Source organism: Triturus cristatus, chromosome 5_2 (assembly GCF_964204655.1).
Source record: "Triturus cristatus chromosome 5_2, aTriCri1.1, whole genome shotgun sequence".
Lineage (NCBI taxonomy): Eukaryota > Metazoa > Chordata > Amphibia > Caudata > Salamandridae > Triturus > Triturus cristatus.
Window position 1 is genome coordinate 438,745,976 of NC_140588.1, and position 25,696 is coordinate 438,771,671.

Here is a 25,696-nt window from a genome sequence, read left to right on the forward strand (position 1 = left end):
CACACACACCTCTGACTCACGTGCCATACATGCAGGTGGAGACACACATCACAACACATGCCACACGGGGACCAAGGCGTGCACACTCAGACACTGGTACTCACCACTAAGCAAAGAAGTCACGTATGAGCCGAGTCCGGATGTCCTCTTGCGGCTCCACATCCTCCACATCACTAGCCCCATTGCCAAGCCCTTCGTCCTCCACGGGTGGATGGTCCTCGTCATGTTGATTCAGGATGAGTGGCACAGCTATTTCGACTGCCATGTTGTGCAGCATGCAGCAGACCATGAAGATCTTGCAAACCTTCGCCGGGGCATATGGGAGTGCGCCGCCGGTCTTGTGGAGGCACCGGAATCGGCTCTTCAGCATGCCAAACGTCCTCTCTATCACTCGCCTTGTCCGGCCATGGGCGGTGTTGTAGCGGAGCTGGGCCGGCGTGATGGGGTTGCGGAGAGGTGTCAGCAGCCAAGGCATGTTGGGATAGCCAGCGTCCCCTACATGGAAAGCACATGGATATCGTTAGAACTGGCGAAGCGGTCGTGCTGCTCGGCCAAACAGAATACAGGACAGACAGACTGTACCCACCAACAACACATGCCCGTTCGTTGCGCAGCTGCATCATCATATCAGGCATCCCGCTACGCCTCATGATGTAGGCATCGTGTGCTGATCCTGGGAAACGAGCACAGACATGTGAAATCACCATGTTGGACAGACACACCACAAGGGCATTGATGGAGTGGTAGTGCTTCCGATTGCGGTACGCCACCTCCCGTGCGTGTGGTGGTACCAAACCTACATGTGTCCCATCTATGGACCCAATGACATGGGGCATCCCTCCCAGGGCATAGAATCCACGCTTGACCTCTGTCATCTGTTCAGGGGTTGGGAACTTGATGAAGTCATCCAGGTGAATCAACATGGCCTCTAAGAAATCATGCAGCACACCGCTGAACATGCTCTGGGACATGCCACCAACATGAGCTATGGTATATTGAAAGGTACCCGTGGCAAGGAAATGTAGGGCAGCCATTACCTTCAGCTGGGGTGTCAGTGCCGTGGGATACCTGTGCAGCGGTTGCAGGTGTGGTGTCAGTCTCGCCGTCAACTCCAGAATCAACGGTTGGGTGAAGCGGTAGAGCCGGATGCTGTCATTCTCCTGCATGGCAGCCAAGTCTGGAATTATCCGGGCAAGAGGCGGTGCTCTGCAGTAATGAGGAAGTGACAAGGAAGAGTGAGTGCACTACGACAACAATTCATATGTACTGAGCACATGTTAATCTGTCAATACACATATGCTACATATGGAGTCAGGTATGTGCTACATGCCCAGGACACGTATGGATGCAAGGTGACACTCCTTCCAAGACCCAGCTACACACGGTGATTGAGAACCTCCCCATGCCACGCCATGGGAATAGCTGTGTCCCAGTGCAAGTGAACAGCCCGACGCAAGACAGGAGTGACATACACCCACACATCAGCAGAAGTGGGATGCCGATTGCAGAGACTGGTAGCGGAACACTGGAGCCACAGGTCACATGACAGTACACTAGTCCAGCCCACACACCTTGCCATGAAGGTGCACATGTCATGACTCACCACACATTCCTTGTGAGGATGCTGACATGGCCTTGTCACGGTACTCCGTGTCCCATGCATACATGTGCACCTCACATCCGATAACACATGTGGCATGGTGTGCGGAACAGTGTGCAATGACAATCTACACACAGACACATGTTGGTTGCTGCAACGGCTGCAGCTTTTGAGGGTGCTACAACATCAACCTGATGTAAATCCCGGACACATAAATGACATAGTCACATTGTGCACTGTGGGTAGTGACAAGTCATGTGTCATGACCCCTGTACCGGGCATCATGGGACACTTCCGTGTGTTGGTGTCCGTGCCATGCCAGTGACGCTCACCCCAAGTGCGCAGTCCGACATGCACACGTCAAAGGAGTCAAGGGCATGCCTGGCACACATTGCACCCTCACACAGTACACCTGTACACATCTCATCATACATCTGGTGCCTTCTCCACTCAGGAGGCATGTTCCACATCACAGCCTGTCACACCTGTGCCCCACACATGTAGTAATGCACAGACGATGCCTTGATGTCCATTCCTGGACAAGTATGTCCATCCATGGACAAGTATGTCCGCCCTATTCCTACCTGTGTGTCGCCTATCACCACAGTGATGTGTAAAAACCGCCGTACTGCTGCTAAGAGGGGCTGTGTATGTTCCCAAATCACTGTGGGAGTGCTGCCGTATGTGTACCCATCGTGATGGCGAGCGTACAGGCATTTGTACGGTCCGTACCACTACGAGTACGCATACGCGTGCAGACCCATAGTGATAGGGCCGTACACACGCATGTACGCTAACCACCACTATGGGTCTGCACGCGTATGCGTACCCGAAGTGGTACGGACCGTACACACGCATGTACGCTCACTATCACTATGGGTCTGCACGCGTATGCGTACTCGTAGTGATAGTGAGCGTACATGCGAGTGTACGGTCCGTACCACTACGTGTACGCATAAGCGTGCAGACCCATAGTGATAGTGAGCGTACATGCGTGTGTACGGTCCGTACCACTACGGGTACGCATACGCGTGCAGACCCATAGTGATAGTGAGTGTACATGCGTGTGTACGGTCCGTACAACTACGGGTACGCATACGCGTGCAGACCCATAGTGATAGTGAACGTAGGCATGCATGTACGGGCCGTTGCCATGCATTTGGGGTGCCCTAGGGCCCCGAAACGCACCGTACCTGTGTGTGATGCTCCAAATTACATAGGGGACAAGTATGAAGGCCTACATGCATGCTGGTTGTCATGGAGACCAAGTTCAAATTTCGAAATTGTTCTGGAAGGTGCACAGCAGAAGTCAGTTGGAATTCTTCTACTTTGTTGCAATGTGTTTGTGGGGCTGACATCATGCAGGAGAATGAAACCGATAGAGAACCCACAGACTGCTAGGTTTGAAGGGATTGGTGGAAACATAGGATGCAAATGTGAGTGACCAATCACTCTGTACTCCTGTGCATGAGACTGGGCAGAAGGGCAAATATAAGGCAGCCAGGTCCCATGAGGGAGTACTTGCCTGCACATCTTTGCATTTGTCGACCAAGCTGCTGCTACTGATTCCCTGGAACCATGTCAAGGGCTGTGGAGAGGACACAGCCATTCACCCTGGAGGAGAACATGGCTCTGCTGGATGTGATCCTCGCACAGTACTCCATGCTGTATGGGCGACCAGGGTATCAGGTGAGTGCATAGGCCACTGCCACAGACTGTCCCTATGTTGTGACTGTGACTTCAGGCATTGTGTCCTGGTGTGACACACATGCCATGTACTGTAGGGGGGGTCCCAGGGGGGGTGCCTGATGTCTCCCAGCAGTGCCCTGATACAGGAGGGGTGTGTGCCTATCACTACCAGCAGTGCCCTGAGACAGGAGGGGTGTGTGCCTATCACTACCAGCAGTGCCCTGAGACAGGAGGGGTGGGTGTGGAGTCCTCCCAGCAGTGCCCTGAGACAGGAGGGGTGGGTGTGGAGTCCTCACAGCAGTGCCCTGAGACAGGAGGGGTGGGTGTGGAGTCCTCACAGCAGTGCCCTGAGACAGGAGGGGTGTGTGCCTATCACTACCAGCAGTGCCCTGAGACAGGAGGGGTGTGTGCCTATCACTACCAGCAGTGCCCTGTGACAGGAGGGGTGTGTGCCTATCACTACCAGTAGTGCCCTGAGACAGGAGGGGTGGGTGTGGAGTCCTCCCAGCAGTGCCCTGAGACAGGAGGGGTGGGTGTGGAGTCCTCCCAGCAGTGCCCTGAGACAGGAGGGGTGGGTGTGGAGTCCTCACAGCAGTGCCCTGAGACAGGAGGGGTGGGTGTGGAGTCCTCCCAGCAGTGCCCTGAGACAGGAGGGGTGGGTGTGGAGTCCTCCCAGTAGTGCCCTGAGACAGGAGGGGTGGGTGTGGAGTCCTCCCAGCAGTGCCCTGAGACAGGAGGGGTGGGTGTGGAGTCCTCACAGCAGTGCCCTGAGACAGGAGGGGTGGGTGTGGAGTCCTCACAGCAGTGCCCTGAGACAGGAGGGGTGTGTGCCTATCACTAACAGCAGTGCCCAGAGACAGGAGGGGTGGGTGTGATGCACAGTGTGAGCCTTGATCATTGATTGTGACATTTTGCCATCATTCCACCTGTGTACCCACTATTGCACGTACTGCCTTTTCCCTCACCAGAGGATGATGTCCCTATGACAAAGGTGCAATGCGTTGACTGCATGACATGCCTTGTTGTATCCAGCTAATTTGTACTCATATGTCTTTCTGTGACATGTGGCTGGTGTATTGATGTGGTGTCACTTGTTCTTCCTCACAGGTAGGCGCCACTGCCAAGGAGCAGATCTGGCTGACCGCCGTCAATGCCGTGAGGGGTGTGGATGGTCGGAGGCGGAGCCTGTCCCAGGTGAGGAAACGCTGGCAGGATATCCGGTGCTGGACGCGGAGGATTGCACGGCTCCTGCTGGGGGACTCACCTGAGAGCCACAAGAACCGCGGCCGCCGCCGTCTGAGCCACCTCCACAGGCGTGTGCTGCCGGTGGTCTTTCCAGACCTGGAGAGGCGCTTACAGGCGATGCAGCAGCCGGAAGGGGGTAGGTACATGTGCGTTTGTTGTGTGTCACCGGCATTTGTAAGGGCACGTTAGCATTAATTCACTGGCAGGGTTTAAAGGTGCTGTGCAGATCCAGTTTGCCCCAGTATAGCGCTGCGCCCCTGCCACCCTTCCCCTCCTTGCAATGTGTTCCCTGGTCTGTGTGTAGTCACTCCTTCACAAGGTAATGTAGGCTGGCGCTTTGTCCACGAGAACAATGACTGTAGCATCATGTCTGGGGGTGGTGTGTAACAGGTTGTAGGACCTTGGCTGTGCACTGTCAAGTTCACTGCATGTGGGTTCCATGTCAGTTGGCACTGATGCTGACTCCAGACATGGGAGTTGGTCTCTCATGTGTCATGCCTCACAGCGCGCATGTCCTATGTAGTGGCCTGTGACATGATGTGCATGAGTGTGCGATACGCATAGTGCAGGGATGGTGACGTGTTTAGCAGTCATTACCATTCAGTAGCATGTAGTTGCGTGCCCACTACTGTCCCCTGGGGCACCTTATCCTCAGTGTTGTATGTGTCATCATCAACGTGGACACTCTCACTGTCTACAGCGTAGGTTGTGCTCTGTGCCATTGTCCCCTGTCACCATGTATATAGACGTGCTATTATGTACAGGTGTCCACTGTGCAGCCTGACCTGATTGTCCTTCTTCATACTCACAGTTGCCAGTGCCTGTGTGTCTTGTTATACTCATCTGAGGATGGGCACTGGTACCTCATTATTTGTACAGGCGCACCTTGGCTGTTTGGCGTCCAATCTTGCTTTTTGCCTGCCCCTGTGTTTATCACCCAGACTATGAGATGTTGGTGCCACCTGTGTCTCAACAATTTTCCTCGTGTGGGGGTTTGTTGGGGCGGGCAATGCCTATGTGTCAAATCCGGATTTCTACTTGCTGGGTCTGGCCAGTGTGTGATGTTACTGGACACACACGCAAGGTGCAGTGACCGAGTCATGTTGGGCATGTTTGCAGCATTACCTATGCAGCATGTGTCTCAAGTTCATGGATATGGTCCCTGGTCATCGGTATTTTCGCCAATGCTGTGTGGTGCAGATGCAGTGCTGGATGGTCCACCGGGGCCTGGGTGCTATGTCAGACTCCGTTTCCTGTCTTTAGCTATTGTCTCATGCTCTCCATGGTATTTCAGTGGCATGGTGGCTCAACCAACTGTGTGTTTCATGCCCTACATCGGTACCTTGTTTTGAAGATGTTAGGGATCTTCCTTTTCAGGCTATGCAATGTTACCTATGTCGATTGGACTCATGTGACTGATGTGTACAGCTGTCTGATTAATTTATGTCTCTCCACCCTGCCCACAGCATCGTCGGGGGACACAGAGGGAGACATGGACACAGGCAAGGCGGAGGGACCGAGCACCAGTGCCAGCCGTGACATCGGGGCTGGTACATCGAGTGGGACAGAGGTGGAGGATAGTGCTGCCGAGGACCTGTCGACTGGCACGTCAGAATACGAAGCTGACAGGTCCGAGGAGGAGTTCTCCGAGTGGGCGGTGGCTGCACCAGCAGCTGACAGCGGAACAACACCTTGCACCGCCCCCTCAGTTCCCATCAGCCGCCTCCCACTTGCTCGTGTCCCTTCCCAGCGTGCCCGGTCACCGCATGTCTCCTTCCGGCCAGGCACCGCACCCCCTGCCCCTGTCTCCACTGCTGCCGCCAATGCTGAGTCTGTGGACATCCAGCGGCAACTGCAGGTTGGTCAGGCTGCAATCCTTAATGTCCTCCATGCCCACGGGAAAACCCTCACCAACATCGAGGCATTCTTGGAGGGCATTCATTCATCGCAGGCTGACCAACGCAACTTGCTGAGGTCCATAGACTCCACACTGACTGCAGCAGTGGGTCTCCTGCAGCGCGACCTCCCCCCACCTACCCCATCCACACTTCCCACTTCCATGCCTGTCCCACGTACACCCAGACGTCGGCATGCACCCACCACAACAGACACAGGCACCACACCAGCAGGGAAGATCCACCGCACTCCTCCTGACACGCACACACAGGGTGAGATAGGCACACCCACTGGGTCGGGGGGCAAACGTGTGACACGCAGCCAGAGTGGGAGTCCGCATTCCACACAATCCACTCCCTCCAAATCCCCTCCCCTCAGCTCTCCTGGCCACATCTCCCCCAAGGACTCCTTCATGGCCGCTCTGTCCCTGAGCCCCACAGTTCCACCACCACGCAAGCGGTCAAGGAAGTCCTCGGTCAGGGTGGTTGAGTCTCCCCCCCTGTCTCCACCCTCCCCCAGTGGCGCTGCAACCCATCCCTCTGCCCCCCCCCCCTCCTTGGGGCCTGAGGTCACTTCGGGTGCAGGGGACTCCCTGGAGGACCTTGCTAAGGTGTGTAGTGCCATCCTGGCCTCCGCCTTTGGCCATGACACACCCCCTGTGGTTGAGTCCTCCATCCCTGCACCCACAACGCCGCCCCTTTGCCCTGATGTCCCTGCGGTGCCTGTTGCTTCCCCCCCCCCCCCCTGATGCCCTCACCAGTATGGAAGACGATGCCATTTGACTGTGCAGGCAAGGTAGGGGACACACATCCCACTGTGTCCCCCATCCAGCTGGGAATCATTGACTGCCCTATGGCCTTTGTTAAAATTGAACTGCCTGCGATCCACGGACATTGTGCTCATGCTGAATAAAGCTTAATTTTGTTTTCATTATCACACTCCTGCTATGGTGGTATTGGTGTTGGTGGGGCTGCTACATTGTTTTGGGTGGTGTTTAAGGCTTTGGGTGTGTGGGATTTGTAGTAGTGTTCTGCCCATTGGGGCGACCCTGGGATCTGTGTGCCATCACAAGGTGTTGGCTAACTTCCTTAGGTCATGTCAGCAGTTACTGCATGGTTCAATTGTCCCAGGGTGTATTCCTTCCTCTGTGTACCCAGATTTCTTCCCTGCAGGGTGTTCACAATGTTTAGCGCAGAGCTGTGTCTACATGAGCTGTGTGTGTGACGGAGCCCTTCTACTTTGGCCATGCATGCATGGCCATGTCTCCACCTGCAACAATCGTGGCATCCTTGGTGATCACTGTACTTGTGTGTGGAGTCTGTTGACATGAGTTCATGGGGACATGTTCCCTTGTAGGCAGTATGGATGTGGGTAATTCCGGCCTCACACACATGTGTTACACCCCTCCTGTCTCTGGGCACTGCTGTTGGTGATGGGCCCCCACCCCTCCTGTCTCTGGGCACTGCTGTTTGTGATGGGCCACCACCCCTCCTGTCTCAGGGCACTGCTGGGAGGACTCCGTACCCACCCCTCCTGTCTCAGGGCACTGCTGGGAGGACTCCGCACCCACCCCTCCTGTCTCTGGGCACTGCTGTTAGTGATGGGCCCCCACCCCTCCTGTCTCAGGGCACTGCTGTGAGTGATAGGGCCCCACCCCTCCTGTCTCAGGGCACTGCTGGGAGGACTCCACACCCACCCCTCCTGTCTCAGGGCACTGCTGGGAGGACTCCACACCCACCCCTCCTGTCTCTGGGCACTGCTGGGAGGACTCCGCACCCACCCCTCCTGTCTCTGGGCACTGCTGTTAGTGATGGGCCCCCACCCCTCCTGTCTCAGGGCACTGCTGGGAGGACTCCGCACCCACCCCTCCTGTCTCTGGGCACTGCTGTTAGTGATGGGCCCCCACACCTCCTGTCTCAGGGCACTGCTGTGAGTGATAGGGCTCCACCCCTCCTGTCTCTGGGCACTGCTGTTGGTGATGGGCCCCCACCCCTCCTGTCTCAGGGCACTGCTGTGAGTGATAGGGCCCCACCCCTCCTGTCTCAGGGCACTGCTGGGAGGACTCCACACCCACCCCTCCTGTCTCAGGGCACTGCTGGGAGGACTCTGTACACACCCCTCCTGTCTCTGGGCACTGCTGGGTGGACTCTGCACACACACCTCCTATTTCTGGATATGTACGCTTGGAACATACACGGTGTGGGTGCGCTCCATGCATTCGAGGTGAGGGTACGGGTCTAGTTACACTGGTGTGGTGGGGGTACGGTGCGTGAGTCCGCGGTTGGGTGTACGGGTATTACTTACACTGTTGGGGTGGGGGGTACGCTCCTTGCATACGCGGTTGGGGGTATGGGTCGTACTTACACTGTTGGGGTGGGGGGTACGCTCCTTGCATACGCGGGTGGGGGTACGGGTCGTACTTACACTGTTGGGGTGGGGGGTACGCTCCTTGCATACGCGGGTGAGGGTACGGGTCGTACTTACACTGTTGGGGTGGGGGGTACGCTCCTTGCATACGCGGGTGAGGGTACGGGTCGTACTTACACTGTTGGGGTGGGGGTACGCTCCTTGCATACGCGGGTGAGGGTTCGAGTCGTACTTACACTGGTGTGGTGGGGGTACGGTCCGTGAGTCCGCGGGTGGGGGTAGGAGTCGTACTTACACTGGTGGATGTGGGGGTACGGTCCGTACGTCCGCGGGTGAGGGTTCGAGTCGTACTTACACTGTTGGCATGGGGGGTACGCTCCATGCATACGCGGGTGGGGGTACGGGTCGTACTTACACTGTTGGGGTGGGGGGTACGCTCCTTGCATATGCGGGTGAGGGTACGGGTCGTACTTACACTGTTGGGGTGGGGGGTACGCTCCTTGCATACACGGGTGAGGGTACGGGTCGTACTTACACTGTTGGGGTGGGGGGTACGCTCCTTGCATACGCGGGTGAGGGTTCGAGTCGTACTTACACTGGTGTGGTGGGGGTACGGTCCGTGAGTCCGCGGGTGGGGGTAGGAGTCGTACTTACACTGGTGGGGGTGGGGGTACGGTCCGTACGTCCGCGGGTGAGGGTTCGAGTCGTACTTACACTGTTGGCATGGGGGGTATGCTCCATGCATACGCGGGTGGGGGTACGGGTCGTACTTACACTGTTGGGGTGGGGGTACGCTCCATGCATACGCGGGTGGGGGTACGGGTCGTACTTTCACTGTTGGGGTGGGGGGTACGCTCCTTGCATACGGGGTGGGGGTAGGGTCCGTACATATCCGTCCCCACGCTATGTGATGCTTGTGCAGCCCGTACCCAGGCCTTTGCCACGTGGGTACGATCCGTCCCGCCATTGTTGGGGTGACGAGTGTGTGGGCGTGGTACGAATCGTACCCACGCTCTTCAGGCGTGGGTACGGGACGTATCCGTCTGGTTGTGTTGCCGGTTCGCGTGGTGACGGACTTCCGTTGTGGCGGTCGCTGGCTTATCAGGACACGCCCCCACCCCCTCGTGGTGACCAGGGCATGGGAGTCAGGTATGTCCAGGCCATGTGTGGTGTGTGACTTATGTGGTTGTTTTGTGGCCTGCCCTGGTCGTGCCACCCCCACCCCACCCCACCTTCACCCCTTCCTTAGTTATTCTGACCTTCTGCGGCGTCTGCGTCGTAACCCGTAGAGGAGGTGTACTGCTATGAGGGCAGGGATGACTCGTAGGTTCGGGTCCATGTCTGTCCGTCGCGTACTGGTACTCCTTGATCGCGTCGTCCTGTCGCGTACGGGTCCTCCTTGATCGCGTCGTCCTGTCGCGTACGGGTCCTCCTTGGTGGCGTCGTCCTGTGTGTCCGTCACGTACTGGTCCTCCTTGTTCGCGTCGTCGTCTGTCCGTCGCGTACTGGTGGTCCTTGTTCGCGTCGTCCTGATTTCCCGGCAGTTTTTGGCTGCCGCAAAATATTCACCGTGCGGGGTGACGTCGGTGCGAATCGTGATTCCTGGGTCGTGAATGGCTGGCTGCGAGCGTCCCGACGTCAGGTCGGCGCTTTCCCGGATCGCATTGGTAGGTGTTTTTTTGTTCGGTCGGGCTTTTTTACGATTCGTACGGTAATGGTGTACCCGTGCGAATCGTAATTCCTGGTTTGTGAAAATTGACGACCGGGTACGCGTCGGGCGGAGATTGTGCTCCGTCCGACGGTTCGTACCCGGTTTTTGCAGGATCGTGATCGGCACCCAAATGTTTTGCCGTACTCTCCCCCCTTTTTTGATCAAATGTTTTGCTGGCTTTAGGACTCTGGGAGCTTTACCTCTGTTAATTTGTGCTAAAATGCATCTACTCTCTGGTTAAAACATGGTAATAGTGGCTTATTTGGAATTGACATGTTTAATTTACTTATAAGTCCCTAGTAAAATGCACTGCTTGTGACAATGGCACGTACATTAACTGCTACCAGTGGGCCTGCAGCACTGATTGTGCCACCTCACCGAATTAGCCTTTTAACCATGTCTTAGGCCTGTCATTCCAGAGCCTGTGTGTGCAGTATTGAAGTGAAATGGTGGCCTGGGAAGTTAACTCTCTTGCCAAGCCCAAACTTTCCTCTTTTACGTATGTCTCCCCTAAGGTAGGAACTGGAAAAATTCAAGGGCAGATTGCAGTGTATTTATAAAGTAGGACATGTACTTGTAAAGTTTTCCATGTCTTAGTAGCGAAAAACTTTAAAATTAGTTTATCACTATTTCAACGCCTATCTCTCCCATAGGTCAACATTGGTATTGCCTTATTACATTTTATTAGTGTTATTTCCAACGGGGAAGAGATGGGACCCCAAGGATGGTGTCTCTGAAATCACAATTCAACATTCTAACTTATGGTGAAGTTATATTTTAAATTGTAATTCTGAAAATGCCGCATTCCAAAAGTTGGGATTTTCAGAATTACAATTTAATCATTTACAGTTTAACCATTTGCTGTCTTCTGCTTGTCTCTGAATACGCGTCTGGGGTGGGTGACAATTGTGATTTCTGTATTCCTTCTAGACAGCCACACACAAAAGAAGCTTAGGGTGACTGATGGCCTATCTACATCCTAATGGTCCATCCTGGGCACAATGGGATGAAGGAGCTGACACTCATGCCTGAATAGACTGTGTCATGTTCCCACACAAAGTGCTGCCAACCCCCCTTTAGTGAGTCTGGAGCCAGGGCAGGCAGGGCAGGGATTCTTTGTACTTCAAATGCATTTCTTTGAGGTCTCCCCCACTTAAAAGACACACCAGGGTATAAGTTCTAGACCTCAGACACCAACAACTCAGTACACTTCTGTATCCTGTGGATACTCTGCCAGGAAGAAGGACTGCTGTGCTGCTACAAGAATTGCCATTCTGGTGGATTGCTACTCTGCTGGACTCCTGATCTGCTTTGATGTCCTGCTGCTTGCTGCCCTCTTGTCTGGGAGTAAGAAGGACTGTACCTGCATCTCTCCAACCCAGACCCAGAGTGACTCCAGAGACCTGCTGGTTTGCCTCCTGTTAGAAGTCTCAAGGACATCAAAGACTTCCAACCCATCTATATACAGCACCTGGCCTCTGCCATCTGAGAGTTTTGTCCTGCTAAGTGCTGCCAATCCAGTCCTGGGCTCTTGGAAGTGGGGATAAAGTGCTGCAACTATCAAAATCCATGCATTTCTATTGTTGCGCGGCTCAGAACCAGCACATCTTCCTCGATACCTATGTGCCACCGCTGCCGCAAGTACCGAAAACATCGCATAGCCAACTGCGCGGCGCATCGCCTCGAGTTCCTGAAGAATTCTCGACTTGTGTGATCAATGACAACGCATCAACTACAGCTTGTGGTTCGACGAGTACACATCTCCGATCTTCCACAGCTCTGAACCAACGCATTGCCTCCTCTGTTCCATGCATCGGCCCGTCTCTGACGATCTAACATGGTACTTTGCAGTGGGACAAGTTTAGCCCCTGTATCCGACCCACGCTCCATCGCGTCCGACCTGAACTTTTGGATTTGACCCTGTCTACCATGACCAGATAGCCCTGGTTGACGCTTGATGGTTTTAAGCACTACATTTCAGTTTAAACTTTAACATTCATAACTTCGGTTATACATATCGGATTTCAGTCATTTTGGTGTTTTGTTTATTAAATTAAGCTCCATTTATGTAACCAAGTGTTGCATCTTTTTGTATGATGTTTTCACTGTGTTACTGTTTGAAGTGTTGCACAAATATGTTACACAGTGGTGCCGATCACGATCCGGTAAAAACCGGGTACGAACCGTCGGACGGAGCACAATCTCCGCCCGACGCGTACCCGGTCGTCAATTTTTACAAACAAGGAATTACGATTCGCACGGGTACACCATTACCGTACGAATCGTAAAAAAGCCCGACCGAACAAAAAAACACCTACCAATGCGATCCGGGAAAGCGCCGACCTGACGTCGGGACGCTCGCAGCCAGCCATTCACGACCCAGGAATCACGATTCGCACCGACGTCACCCCGCACGGTGAATATTTTGCGGCAGCCAAAAACTGCCGGGAAATCAGGACGACGCGAACAAGGACCACCAGTACGCGACGGACAGACGACGACGCGAACAAGGAGGACCAGAACGTGACGGACACACAGGACGACGCCACCAAGGAGGACCCGTACGCGACAGGACGACGCGATCAAGGAGGACCCGTACGCGACAGGACGACGCGAGCAAGGAGTACCAGTACGCGACGGACAGACATGGACCCGAACCTACGAGTCATCCCTGCCCTCATAGCAGTCCACCTCCTCTACAGGTTACGACGCAGACGCCGCAGAAGGTCAGAATAACAAAGGGAGGGGGGAAAGTGGGGTGGGGTGGGGGTGGCACGACCAGGGCAGGCCACAAAACAACCACATAAGTCACACACCACACATGGCCTGGACATACCTGACTCCCATGCCCTGGTCACCACGAGGGGGTGGGGGCGTGTCCTGATAAGCCAGCGACCGCCACAACGGAAGTCCGTCACCACGCGAACCGGCAACACAACCAGACAGGTATGTCCCGTACCCACGCCTGAAGAGCGTGGGTACGAGTCTGACCACGCCCACACACGTCACCCCAACAATGGCGGGACGGATCGCACCCACGTGGCAAAGGCCTGGGTACGGGCCGCACAAACATCACATAGCGTGGGGACGGATATGTACAGACCCTACACCCACCCCGTATGCAAGGAGCGTACCCCCCACCCCAACAGTGAAAGTACGACCCGTACCCCCACCCGCGTATGCATGGAGCGCACCCCCCATGCCAACAGTGTAAGTACGACTCGAACCCTCACCCGCGTATGCAAGGAGCGTACCCCCCACCCCAACAGTGAAAGTACGACCCGTACCCCCACCCGCGTATGCATGGAGCGCACCCCCATGCCAAAAGTGTAAGTACGACCCGTACCCCCACCCGCGTATGCATGGAGCGTACCCCCCACCCCAACAGTGTAAGTACGACTCGAACCCTCACCCGCGTATGCAAGGAGCGTACCCGCCACCCCAACAGTGTAAGTACGACCCGAACCCCCACCCGCGTATGCATGGAGCGTACCCCCCACCCCAACAGTGTAAGTACGACCCGTACCCCCACCCGCGTATGCATGGAGCGTACCCCCCAGCCCAACAGTGTAAGTACGACCCGAACCCCCACCCGCGTATGCATGGAGCGTACCCCCCACCCCAACAGTGTAAGTACGACCCGTACCCCCACCCGCGTATGCATGGAGCGTACCCCCCAGCCCAACAGTGTAAGTACGACCCGTACCCCCACCCGCGTATGCATGGAGCGTACCCCCCATGCCAACAGTGTAAGTACGACCCGTACCCCCACCCGCGTATGCATGGTGCGTACCCCCCATCCCAACAGTGTAAGTACGACCCGTACCCCCACCCGCGTATGCAAGGAGCGTACCCCCCAGCCCAACAGTGTAAGTACGACCCATACCCTCACCCGCGTATGCAAGGAGCGAACCCCCCGGCCCAACAGTGTAAGTTCGACCCGTACCCTCACCCGCGTATGCATGGAGCGTACCCCCACCACACCAGTGTAAGTAGACTCGTACCCTCACCTCGAATGCATTGAGCGTACCCCCACCGTGTATGTTCCAAGCGTACATATCCTGAAATCGGAGGTGTGTGTGCAGAGTCCACCCAGCAGTGCCCAGAGACAGGAGGGGTGGGTGCCTATCACTCCCAGCATTGCCCTGAGACAGGAGGGGTGGGTGCAGAGTCCTCCCAGCAGTGCCCTGAGACAGGAGGGGTGGGGGCCTATCACTCACAGCAGTGCCCTGAGACAGGAGGGGTGGGTGTGGAGTCCTCCCAGCAGTGCCCTGAGACAGGAGGGGTGGGGGCCTATCACTCACAGCAGTGCCCTGAGACAGGAGGGGTGGGTGTGGAGTCCTCCCAGCAGTGCCCTGAGACAGGAGGGGTGGGGGCCTATCACTCACAGCAGTGCCCTGAGACAGGAGGGGTGGGGGCCTATCACTCACAGCAGTGCCCTGAGACAGGAGGGGTGGGTGTGGAGTCATCCCAGCAGTGCCCTGAGACAGGCGGGGTGGGGGCCTATCACTCACAGCAGTGCCCTGAGACAGGAGGGGTGGGTGTGGAGTCCTCCCAGCAGTGCCCTGAGACAGGAGGGGTGGGGGCCTATCACTCACAGCAGTGCCCTGAGACAGGAGGGGTGGGTGTGGAGTCATCCCAGCAGTGCCCTGAGACAGGAGGGGTGGGGGCCTATCACTCACAGCAGTGCCCTGAGACAGGAGGGGTGGGTGTGGAGTCCTCCCAGCAGTGCCCTGAGACAGGAGGGGTGGGGGCCTATCACTCCCAGCAGTGCCCTGAGACAGGAGGGGTGTGTGCAGAGTCCTCCCAGCAGTGCCCTGAGACAGGAGGGGTGGGGGCCTATCACTCACAGCAGTGCCCTGAGACAGGAGGGGTGGGGGCCTATCACTCACAGCAGTGCCCTGAGACAGGAGGGGTGGGTGTGGAGTCCTCCCAGCAGTGCCCTGAGACAGGAGGGGTGTAACACATGTGTGTGAGGCCAGAATTATCCACATGCATACTGGCTACAAGGGAACATGTCCCCATGAACTCATGTCAACAGACTCCACACACAAGTACAGTGATCACCAAGGATGCCACGATTGTTGCAGGTGGACACATGGCCCTGCATGCATGGCCAAAGTAGAAGGGCTCCGTCACACACACAGCTCATGTAGACACAGCTCTGCGCTAAACATTGGGAACACCCTGCAGGGAAGAAAGCTGGGTACACAGAGGAAGGAATACACCCTGGGACAAGTGCACCATGCAGTAACTGCTCACATGAACAAAGAAAGTTAGCCAACACCTTGTGATGGCACACAGATCCCAGGGTCCCACCAATGAGCAGTACACCACTACATATCCCACACACCCAAACCCATACACACCACCCAAAACCATGTCGCAGCCCCACCAACACCAATACCAGCATAGCAGTAGTGTGATAATGAAAACAAAATTAAGCTTTATTCAGCATGAGCACAATGTCCGTGGATCGCAAGCAGTACAATCTTCACAAAGCCCATAGGGCAGTCAATGATTCTCAGCTGGATGGGGGACACAGTGGGATGCGAGTCCCCTACCTTGCCTGCACAGTCAAATGGCATCGTCTTCCACACTGGTGAGGGCATCAGGGGGGGGGGGAAGCAACAGGCACCGCAGGGACATCAGGGCAAAGGGGCGGCGTTGTGGGTGCAGGGATGGAGGACTCCACCACAGGGGGTGGGTCAGTGCCAAAGGCGGAGGCAAGGATGGCACTACACACCTTTGCAAGGTACTCCAGGGAGTCCCCTGCACCCGAAGGGACCTCAGGCCCCAAGGAGGGGGGGGGTCAGAGGGATGGGTCGCAGCGCCACCGGGGGAGGGTGGAGACAGGGGGGGGGGGAGACTCAACCACCCTGACCGGGGACCTCCTTGACCGCTTGCGTGGTGGTGTAACTGTGGGGCTCAGGGACAGAGCGGCCATAAAGGAGTCCTTGGGGGAGATGTGGCCAGGAGAGCTGAGGGGAGGGGATTTGGAGGGAGTGGACTGGGTGGAATGCGGACTCCCACTATGGCTGCGTGTCACACGTTTGCCCCCCGACCCAGTGGGTGTGCCTACCTCACCCTGTGTGTGCGTGTCAGGAGGAGTGCGGTGGACCTTCCCTGCTGGTGTGGTGCCCGTGTCCGTTGATGTGGGTGCATGCCGACGTCTGGGTGTACGTGGGACAGGCTTGGGAGTGGGAAGTGTGGATGGGGCAGGGGTAGGTGGGGGGAGGTCGCGCTGCAGGAGACCCACTGCTGCAGTCAGTGTGGAGTCTATGGACCTCAGCAAGTTGCGTTGGTCAGCCTGCGATGAATGAATGCCCTCCAAGAAAGCCTCTATGTTGGTGAGGGTTTTGCCGTGGGCATGGAGGACATTAAGGATCGCAGCCTGACCAACCTGCAGTTGCCGCTGGATGTCCACAGACTCTGCATTGGCGGCAGCAGTGGAGACAGGGGCAGGGGGTGCGGTGCCTGGCAGGAAGGAGACATGCTGTGACCGGGCACGCTGGGAAGGGACATGTTGGACAGGCCTCACAGACGGCTTGCTCCCTCCCCGCTCGACAGGGCCCGGACTCCGGCCCACCTGGCATAACCCCGCGACAAGCACCTGTACTCCGTCTCCCGACGGACCCTTTGCCCTCGGACCCTTACTCATCACAGGGTCCAGCCCCACCGGCTTCCCCGGCCGGGTCAAGCCGCCATCTTGGGCCCTGCACCACGCGGCCGCCTGGCCTCCCCCCTACCCTAAACCCGGGCCTGGCCGGCCCCGACATCCCGGCACCACCATCCACCCAGGAGGTGAGCGGACCACTTGGCAGGTCAATGGGAGAACGAAGTGTCAAGGGCTCTCCCCCGCCAGGTGCCGATCGCCCCCAGCTCCCCCAGGCACTGGCTCCACCCCCTGCTGGGTGTCTGGACACCTTCATCCCGGACCCTCCGACCTCCAAGTGCGAGGGTCCGGACATCAAAGGGCACCAGCCCTATAACTGAGGCAGCTCCGGAGCAGGAAGGCAGTTGTATCCTGGAGTCGAGAGACACCGAGTGAACTCAACCTTGACGGTCTACTGGCGCTGCCGTAGCCCGCTCTTGTGAATCATCGTCCTGCCTGCTGGCGCTGCCGCGGCCCTCTGCAACAGTCATCTTCCTGGGACCTGCTGGCGCTGCCGCGGCCCGTTGTAACGACCATCCTCACCGGGACCTGCTGGCGCTGCCGCGGACCGTATATCTTCCGGGGACCTGCTGGCGCTGCCGCGGCCCGTTGTATCGACCATCCACACCGGGACCTGCTGGCGCTGCCGCGGCCCGTACCACCAAGCTCGAGGATTGTGAGCTCATCATCATCTCATCCGAACTACCTGATTGGTAAATAGACTGTCCCGCTACCCCCTTCCCTACCTTGCGAGACTATAATCGAGGGGACCCCTGAGTCCAGACCTCCTTGTACCATCCAACCGTACCTTAAATAAGTGCTTATAAAGAACACTGAACCTTATCCGTGTGTGATATCTGTCTGTGGGGGGGAAGTTACTTGTCTGTACGATCACTGGAGACGGCTCTCCCCGGAGACCTCTCCTCCTGACCCCGGCCGACCCTCCCGGTCCGTCTACCTTTTCTAACATTGGTGGCCAGCGGCGCGATCCGAATCAACGCGTAATCGTACAGAGAGTAGCTCACCCCACGACAAAGCACGATGTCGACCAAAGATAGCAGCTCCACCGAGAAGTTCCAAATGGAGAAATTAGAAGAATACAACCACCGCGAACTGAGACAATTTTGCATAGAACTTGGCATTGCTACCACCGGCCTGAGTACCAAGGATGATCTAAAGCGCGCTCTTGAGTCATGGACAGAAACTGGGGTCGCAGGACCCTCCGACCAAAGCAACGTCGCACCAGACCAAAACAGCATCACACCAGAGGGGAACGCCACGGCTCCCGAGGAGCGGGGAACGGGCCTCTCGCAGGAGGAGATACGAGAAAGAGACAGAGTCAGATTACACGAATTAGAGATGGCACGACTCAAGATGGATGGGGAACTCAAGTTAGCTGAACAGAAACTCAACCTCGAGCATATGCGGCTTCGAGAGGAACGAGAGGAAAAGCAGAGACAGAGAGAGCTGGAAGAGAAAAAAATAACGCTCGAGCACGAGCGCCGACTGGCGGAAATAGAACTGCGCAAACAGAATAAGGAACTGGGGGTGCCTGAGCGACCACACACCCCGGGGCCAATTGAGAAAAAAGTTCACATCCCCAAGGATGTGGTCCGCGAGTATGTCCGAGAAGACGACATACAACAGTGGTTTAAAGCCTATGAGATCGCAATGACCTCCCACCGGATCGACCGGAGTGATTGGGGAGCCGGCCTTTGGGGAAGATTTATCAACGAGGGTCGCGATGCCCTGCTGCAGCTCCCCGATCACCAAATGTCGTCCTACGACCACATGAAGGCTGCCCTCCTCACCCGCTACGGCCTCACGCCCGAGATGTACCGCCAGAGGTTCAGAGATTGCACCCGGATCCCAGGTACAACTTGGGTAGAGTACGTGAACTATTTCAGCCGGGCCTTCGAGGGTTGGATCAAGGGAAGTCAGGTCACCACCTACGAACAACTCTTCAACCTCATGGTATGGGAGCACCTGTCAAACAACTGTTTCGTCGAGCTCAGGCAGCACCTACTCGACAGTAAGCTGACTGACCCCCGGCAGCTCGCCGCCGAAGCTGACCGATGGGAAAGCACCCGAGTGGGCCGGAGGGGGCCACACGAACAGAACAGAAACAACCAAGGCCAGCACCGTCCTCGGGGAGGAGGAGGGGGCCAGGGGCGAGGGAGAGACGCCTTGCCCGCAACACCCGTGGCCAACACCCCGGCTCCGGCCGGCCGGGGCAACCCCCCGTTGCGGCCTGGGTACCGAGCCAACGTCACGTGCCACCGGTGCCAGCGACTAGGCCACTACGCCAATGATCCGAACTGCCCGCTAAACCAAACACCCAAGCCCCGCCAGGTAGCTGCCGCTGCCCTAGGGGAAGAGCAATCATCGGAGGGACCCGAAGAGTATGAGCCGGCCCAGCAAGGGTGGGAACCGGCCGCCATGGTCCTGGTATGCTTAGGGGGAAGAGACATGGTTCCGCGGGCCCCCCTACCCGCCAACACCAGAAAGTACGGTCAGTGGGTGACCATTAATGGACAGAGAGCCGAGGCCTTGCGTGACACCGGCGCCAGCGTGACGGCCGTCCGCTGTCACCTGGTGAAGCCCGAGCAGATCCTACCGAACATTCTCTGCCCCGTCCGCTCGGCAGACAACTCTGAGAGCATGTGTAAGATGGCCTGCGTCCCGTTTGAATGGGGAGGGGTCTCCGGCCTACTGAAGGTGACGGTCCGGGACGATGCCCCCGTGGACTGCCTCCTGGGGAATGACCTCGAGAGTTCCCCGTGGGCCACCGTCGAGAGAAGAGAGCACTTGGGGATGCTGGGCCTCCCGGACTGGGCCTGCATAACCACCCGATCCATGGCCGCCCGTGCCGCCCCCCGATCGGAAGAAACCGAATGGCCAGCACCTCCGCCCCCGGTTGCCCCTGTAGAGGACAACGGCGAGTCCGACCTACCGGACCCAACTACCGAAGAAGACGCGCCACACCAGGACCTTCCGGATCTGGCTCAGTGGCGGCAAGAAGGGGGGCCCACCCAAGAACAGTTCCGCCAGGAACAAAAGACCTGTCCCTCCCTCGAGGGACTCCGCCAACAAGCCAGCACCCAAAACGCCGGGGACACCACCGGAACCCACTGGGTCTACTGGGATAACGACCTGCTCTACAGCGAGCAAAGAATCGCCGAGCTGGGGGCCGGTCGAGTTCTGGTGGTACCGCTCCGCTTCCGAGACTTTCTGCTCAACCTGGCCCATGATGTCCCCCTGGCTGGACACCTGGGCCAGGACAAAACGTACAGTCGCCTGGTGACCCATTTTTTTTGGCCGAAAATGAGGAATGACGTCCTGAACCACTGCCGGTCTTGCCCCACATGCCAAGCCAGCGGGAAGAGTGGCCGGAAGCTGAAGGCCCCTCTACAACCCTTCCCTGTGGTCACCACCCCGTTCGAGAGGGTGGGGATAGACATTGTGGGACCTCTGGACCCCCGCACAGCCCAAGGACACAGGTTCATCTTGGTACTAGTGGACCATGCCACCCGCTACCCCGAGGCGGTGCCCCTACGGACAGTGACCGCTCCGGTGGTTGGCCGGGCCCTGATGGGGATCTTCTCCCGGGTAGGCTTCCCCCGAGAAGTCGTCAGCGACCGGGGTACGAATTTCATATCCAAATACATGAAGTCCCTCTGGCAACAATGCGGGGTCACCTACAGATTCACGACCCCCTATCACCCCCAAGGGAACGGACTAGTGGAGCGTTTTAACCACACTCTCAAAGGGATGATTGGGGGATTGGAAGAGCCTCTCCGTCGCCAGTGGGATGTACTGCTCCCGTGCCTCCTCTTCGCCTACCGGGAAGTTCCCCAGAAGTCCCTCGGTTTTAGCCCCTTCGAACTCCTATACGGGCACCCTGTGCGAGGGCCCCTCAGCCTAGTCAAGGAAGGTTGGGAGATGGCCCCCCTAACGACCCCTCCAGACGTCTTCAAATACATCCTGGCCTTACGAAACCAGACCCGGCGCTTCAGGGAGATGGCCAAGGCGAACCTCGAGGCCAGCCAGGAGGACATGAAGAGGTGGTATGATCACAATGCCTCCTCCGTTGAATTCGAGCCTGGGCAGCAAGTATGGGTGATGTCCCCCACCGAACCATGTGCCCTGCAAGATAAGTGGACGGGGCCCTTCAAAGTGGTCGAGCGCAAAAGCCCCGTCACTTACCTCATCGACATGGGGTCCTCCCGGAACCCCCTTCGGGTCCTCCACACCAACCGGCTCAAACCACACTTTGTGCGCTCCGAACTGAGCCTCTTGATGGCTACAGACAGTGGCACAGAAGAAGACTCCGAGCCCCTCCCGGATCTCCTTAAGACTCAGGAGAAGGACGGCTCCGTGGACGGGGTCCGGCTCTCTGACGCCCTCACTTCGGAGCAACGCCAGGACTGCCGGGACCTCCTGCTGCAGTTCGCTGCCCTGTTCTCCCTCACCCCCGGGGTCACCCCCTGGTGTTTGCACGACGTAGACACCGGGGACAGTCCCCCTGTCCGGCACCGGGCCTACCGCGTACCAGATCGGGTACGGGCCTGCATACAGGAGGAAGTGGCCAAGATGCTCACGATCGGGGTCATCGAGCCCTCGGACAGTCCCTGGGCCAGTCCGGTTGTACTGGTTCCCAAAGCCGCTGCCCCCGGCACCGCACCTGAACTGAGATTCTGCGTCGACTACCGGGGCTTGAACGATGTCACCCGGACCGACGCTCATCCCATCCCCCGGGCAGACGAGCTGATCGACCGGCTGGGGGCCGCCCGCTACCTTAGTATCTTCGACCTAACGGCGGGCTACTGGCAGATCGGCCTCACACCCAGGGCTCAGGAACGGTCAGCCTTCTCTACCCCCGATGGCCACTATCAATTTAAGGTCATGCCCTTTGGCATGAAGAATGCCCCCACCACGTTCCAACGCCTTGTGAACCAGGTCTTGGCGGGGCTTGAAGAATTCAGCGCTGCCTACCTGGACGATATCGCTGTATACAGCCGCCACTGGTCCGACCACCTCCGTCACCTCCAAGAGGTCCTACAAGCCCTCCAGCGGGCCGGCCTCACCATTAAGGCCGGCAAGTGCCAGATTGGCCAAGGGTCTGTGACCTACCTTGGGCACCAAGTGGGGAGCGGGCTGGTGGCCCCACTGCAACTTAAGATTGCTGCCATCCAGTCCTGGCAGCCCCCCGTCACCCAGACCGAGGTCCGAGCCTTCTTGGGGCTCACCGGCTACTACCGGCGGTTCGTGAAGGACTACGGCAGCATCGTGGGGCCCCTCACGGGTCTCACATCCAAGAATCAACCGAAGCGGGTCAACTGGACTCGTGATTGTCAAGCGGCCTTCGAGGAGCTGAAGGCCGCCCTGTGCACCGCCCCGGTGCTCCAGGCCCCCGATTACAGTCGGGAATTTGTGGTGCAGACCGACGCCTCCGCCCACGGCATCGGAGCCGTCCTCTCTCAGTTGAACCCCGAAGGTCATGACCAGCCGGTGGCCTTCATCAGTCGACGTCTCCTGGCCCGAGAACAGCGCTGGAGCACCATCGAGAGGGAGGCCTTCGCAGTGGTGTGGGCCCTCAAAAAGCTCCGACCCTATCTCTTCGGTACCCACTTCCGGGTACAAACCGACCATCGACCCCTGCAATGGCTGATGCAGATGCGGGGGGAGAACCCAAAACTCTTGCGCTGGTCCATTTCCCTGCAGGGAATGGACTTCACCGTGGAGCACCGACCAGGCCAAGACCACGCCAACGCGGATGGCCTGTCCCGCTTTTTCCGCCTCGACGAAGAGAGTCCCCAAGGAGATGGGTGACTCTCCCCGCCTTCAGCTGGGGGGGGACGCATGTTGGACAGGCCTCACAGACGGCTTGCTCCCTCCCCGCTCGACAGGGCCCGGACTCCGGCCCACCTGGCATAACCCCGCGACAAGCACCTGTACTCCGTCTCCCGACGGACCCTTTGCCCTCGGACCCTTACTCATCACAGGGTCCAGCCCCACCGGCTTCCCCGGCCGGGTCAAGCCGCCATCTTGGGCCCTGCACCACGCGGCCGCCTGGCCTCCCCCCGACCCTAAACCCGGGCCTGGCCGGCCCCGACATCCCGGCACCACCATCCACCCAGGAGGTGAGCGGACCACTTGGCAGGTCAATGGGAGAACGAAGTGTCAAGGGCTCTCCCCCGCCAGGTGCCGATCGCCCCCAGCTCCCCCAGGCACTGGCTCCACCCCCTGCTGGGTGTCTGGACACCTTCATCCCGGACCCTCCGACCTCCAAGTGCGAGGGTCCGGACATCAAAGGGCACCAGCCCTATAACTGAGGCAGCTCCGGAGCAGGAAGGCAGTTGTATCCTGGAGTCGAGAGACACCGAGTGAACTCAACCTTGACGGTCTACTGGCGCTGCCGTAGCCCGCTCTTGTGAATCATCGTCCTGCCTGCTGGCGCTGCCGCGGCCCTCTGCAACAGTCATCTTCCTGGGACCTGCTGGCGCTGCCGCGGCCCGTTGTAACGACCATCCTCACCGGGACCTGCTGGCGCTGCCGCGGACCGTATATCTTCCGGGGACCTGCTGGCGCTGCCGCGGCCCGTTGTATCGACCATCCACACCGGGACCTGCTGGCGCTGCCGCGGCCCGTACCACCAAGCTCGAGGATTGTGAGCTCATCATCATCTCATCCGAACTACCTGATTGGTAAATAGACTGTCCCGCTACCCCCTTCCCTACCTTGCGAGACTATAATCGAGGGGACCCCTGAGTCCAGACATCCTTGTACCATCCAACCGTACCTTAAATAAGTGCTTATAAAGAACACTGAACCTTATCCGTGTGTGATATCTGTCTGTGGGGGGGAAGTTACTTGTCTGTACGATCACTGGAGACGGCTCTCCCCGGAGACCTCTCCTCCTGACCCCGGCCGACCCTCCCGGTCCGTCTACCTTTTCTAACAGGACACGAGCAAGTGGGAGGCGGCTGGTGGAAACTGAGGGGGCGGTGCGAGGTGTTGTTCCGCTGTCAGCTGCTGGTGCAGCCTCCGCCCACTCGGAGACATCCTCCTCGGACCTGTCAGCTTCGTAGTCTGATGTGCCAGTCGACAGGTCCTCGGCCACACTCTCCTCCGCCTCTGTCCCACTCGATGTGCCAGACCCGATGTCACGGCTGGCACTGGTGCTCGGTCCCTCCGCCTGGTCTGTGTCCATGTCTCCCTCTGTGTCCCCCGACGATGCTGTGGGCAGGGTGGAGAGACAGAAATTAATCAGACACCTGTACACATCTGTCACATGACTCCAATCTACATAGGTAACATTGCATGGCCTGAAAAGGAAGATCCCTAACATCTACTGAACAGGGTACCGATGTAGGGCATGAAACACACAGTTGGTTGAGCCACCATGCCACTGAAATACCATGGAGAGCATGAGACAATAGCTAAACACAGGAAAGGGAGTCTGACATAGCACCCAGGCCCTGGGGACAATCCAGCACTGCATCTGCACCACACAGCGTTGGCAATAATACCGATGACCAGGGAGCATATCCATGAACTTGAGACACATGCTGCATAGGTAATGCTGAAAACATGCACAACATGACTCGGTCACTGCACCTTGCGTGTGTGTCCAGACAAACATCACACACTGCCCAGACCCAGCAAGTGGAAATCAGGAGTTAACACATAGGCATTGCCCGCCCCAACAAGACCCTACACGAGGCAAATTGTTGAGACACAGGTGGCACCAACATCTCATAGTCTGGGTGATACACACAGGGGCAGGCAAAAAGCAAGATTGGACGCCAAACAGCCAAGGTGCGCCTGTACAAATAATGAGGTACCAGTGCCCATCCTCAGATGAGTAGAAAAAGACACACAGGCACTGGCAACTGTGAGTATGAAGAAGGACAATCAGGTCAGGCTGCACAGTGGACACCTGTACAAAATAGCACGTCTATATACATGGTGACAGGGGACAATGGCACAGAGCACAACCTACGCTGTAGACACTGAGATTGGCCACGTTTATGATGACACATACACCACTGAGGAAAAGGTGCCCCAGGGGACAGTAGTGGGTACGCAACTACATGCTACTGAATGGTAATGACTGCAACACACGTCACCATCCCTGCACTATGTGTATCGCACACTCATGCACATCATGTCACAGGCCACTACATAGGACATGCTCGCTGTAAGGCATGACACATGAGAGACCAACTCCCATGTCTGGAGTCAGCATCAGTGCCAACTGACATGGAACCCACATGCAGTGAACTTGACAGTGCACAGGCAAGGTCCCACAACCTGTTACACACCACCCCCACACATGATGCTACAGTCATTGTTCTCGTGGACAAAGCGCCAGCCTACATTACCTTGTGAAGGAGTGACTACACACAGACCAGGGAACACATTGCAAGGAGGGGAAGAGTGGCAGGGGCACAGCGCTATACTGGGGCAAACAGGATCTGCACAGCACCTTTAAACCCTGCCAGTGAATTCATGCTACTGTGCCCTTACA